Raw genomic sequence first — 2,787 nt, forward strand, 5'->3', positions numbered from 1 at the left:
TAATTGGGTTAAATGTTGGATTGCTATCCTGTCACCGACGCCAATCCCTTTGAACTAAGTGGGTTGCAACTTGTGAACAGATCTGGCATTCTCACTTGTTTGACTTTCCCTTACCTAAAGGAGAACCAAACAGAACAACCATTAATTACAAATTAATCTTACAATCACGCCATCAATGATAGAGATTCTAACCAATCAATTCCCAGTCAAGGCTTTTATTTATATTATTTAAAATCCTCAATTTAAATTCCAATTTACTTAGCTCAACTTCTTGGAACATCTGATTAATAAAACAGCACACCTTTCTGCAACTCGTTGGGAGACGACCTGGGACTTAAAACTCCCAGTAATTTTAATTTAAACTCTCTGTGACATATTTCTAAATTGATAAGCAGATTCTCGGTGAGTTAAGAACTATACTTGCAACGTAATCATTTTAATAAATTTTTAATTCACCAGCTTCTACTTCCCATCAATTTTTGGCGCCGTTGCCGGGGAGCTGCAATAGAGTGCTAATTTTATTAATCAGAATTTATTTATTTCTTTTATTTAATTTTGCTACTATGAGTTGCATGTTTCTTCCGTCAAATGACGCGTTCACTTTCTGATCTGCGCTTGCTAATATTCGATCCTGAAATGAAAGGACTATTTCACGAATAAGGCGAGAACAGCGTAGGTTAGCCCGCTCTGAGGGCGGATCTGAAAGTGAATCTGAGGAAGAAACCAGCCCCCGTTCTACTGATTCGGTTGTTTTACTTGCAGAAAACATGGCAGCTAGAAGAGTTACCATTCAGGAGGAAGGAGCTCCTGATTTTACAATGTAACCGTTCCAAGCGCATCATCCAGCGGTAGCTATGGATTTTGAAATAAAGACCGCACTGCTAAATTTGATGCCCAAGTTTCATGGCCTACCTGCTCAAGAGCCTATCAAGCACTTGAGAGACTTCCAGGCAGCCTGTTCTACTGTCAGGCGTGATGGCACTGATGAAACTTCAATTCTGCTGAAAGCTTTTCCGTTCTCTCTTGAGGGAAAAGCAAGAGAGTGGTACTACACTCAACCTCTAGCAAATGTATCCAACTGGGATACACTCAGAAAGGAGTTTCTGGAGAAATTCTTTCCATCTGAAGTTACTGATAAACTGAGGAAGGATATCTCTACAATTGTTCAGGATGACAATGAGACTTTCTTTGAATACTGGGAGCGCTTCAATAATCTACTGGAAGCATGCCCCCACCACATGATTGACAAGATCATGCTACTCAGCTATATCACACAAGGTATGAGGCCCCAAGATAAGACCACATTGGAAAGTGCCAGCAATGGGTCTATGAAGAAGTACAAGACCACTGATGAAGCTTGGCAATTGATCAGTGATTTAGCTGAATCTACTCAGAAATACAGACAGAAGCCAGGCCGTTCAAAAGCCGTTGCAGAAGTATCTTCTAGCATAGAGACTGCTGCTCTAAATTAAAGCATCTGTGAGATGACCAACCTGCTGAAGTAAATGCAGTTGAATCAACAGCTCAGCAAACTCAACCGCAGCAAACCAACAACTAGTTCCACAAAGAATTTGCAGAATTTGTGCTGATTACAGCCATTACACTGATGAATGCCCGCAGCTCCAACAAGAAGACAACATAGTGGCATCCACTCACAACTTCTATGACCGCCCAACAAGGGTACAATCAAAGTGGAAATAATAACCATGGATGGCAGGACAATTCAAACCAGAATTGGAGGGACAACAATCAGGGAAATCAGAGGTGGAATAATAACAACAATAGGCAGCAAAATCAACCTTACGAGCACCTCACCTGAGGCAAAACCAAGGACCACCGAACAATCAGCAGCAAACCTCTCAATTTACTCATTCTTCTGTATCTTCTAATGAAGATTTATTACAAGCTTTTGAGAAAAGACAACTGGCCATGGAAAATACCATCGTGAGCAGTATTAACGCCAGTCTGAATGGTTTCACCTCTACTCTGCAAGCTTTTATGTCACAGCTTAGTTCAACACAAAATTCCAGTAACCAACCTTCAAGCACCACTGGAATCCCCTCTCAACCGTTACCCAACCCAAAGGGAGGCATTAATGCCATCACCCTGAAGGTCCGGAACCACACTGCAGGAGAGGAATCAGGAGGAACCAAGCCCACCAGAATACGCCTCAGCTGAAGAGGTGGTAGAAATCGAAGATGTTGAAGAGCAAGAGGATATACAGGACATAGCTGAAGAGATAGCTCAACCACAGGAAGAAGCACAAAAAGACGCAGGCCCCACAGAAAACACTACTCCCATTCCATTTCCACAACTTGCAAGGAAGCCAGGAAGCAGCTGGAACCTGATCCTAAAATGGTAGAAATATTCAAAAAGGTTGAGGTAACTGTTCCCCTTTTTGATGTTATTCAGCAGGTACCTAAATATGCAAAGTTTCTAAAAGACTTATGTATCCATAAAGACAAAATTAATGAATTAGAAACTATTCCTTTAGGTAGTTCTATATCTGCTTTAATGGGAGGATTACCTGAAAAATGTAGTGATCCAGGTCCTTGCATAGTTAGTTGTACTATTGGTGGTGTAGTAATTTATGATTGCATGTGTGATTTAGGAGCATGTGTCAGTATAATGCCTTTGTCTATATATGATGTTTTAAGGCTCCCTCCCTTGAAAAGGTCGGCAGCTCGTTTTGTGTTAGCAGATAAAAGCATTATTACAGTGGCTGGAGTTGCTGAAGATGTTTTGGTGAACATTAAAGGGCTCACATTTCCTACTGATTTTTATATC

The 2,787-nt window shown here is 41.0% G+C and overlaps 1 non-coding gene across 1 annotated transcript; it reads right to left on the minus strand.

Moving 5' to 3' along the window:
• Window positions 1–1,136: 1,136 nt before the first annotated feature.
• Window positions 1,137–1,244, minus strand: LOC112767798 (small nucleolar RNA R71). The gene has a single exon (XR_003185238.1). It is a non-coding gene; the product is annotated as a small nucleolar RNA R71 (small nucleolar RNA).
• Window positions 1,245–2,787: the final 1,543 nt, after the last annotated feature.

The sequence above is a fragment of the Arachis hypogaea genome, chromosome 17, assembly GCF_003086295.3.
Source record: "Arachis hypogaea cultivar Tifrunner chromosome 17, arahy.Tifrunner.gnm2.J5K5, whole genome shotgun sequence".
Taxonomy (NCBI): Eukaryota; Viridiplantae; Streptophyta; class Magnoliopsida; order Fabales; family Fabaceae; genus Arachis; species Arachis hypogaea.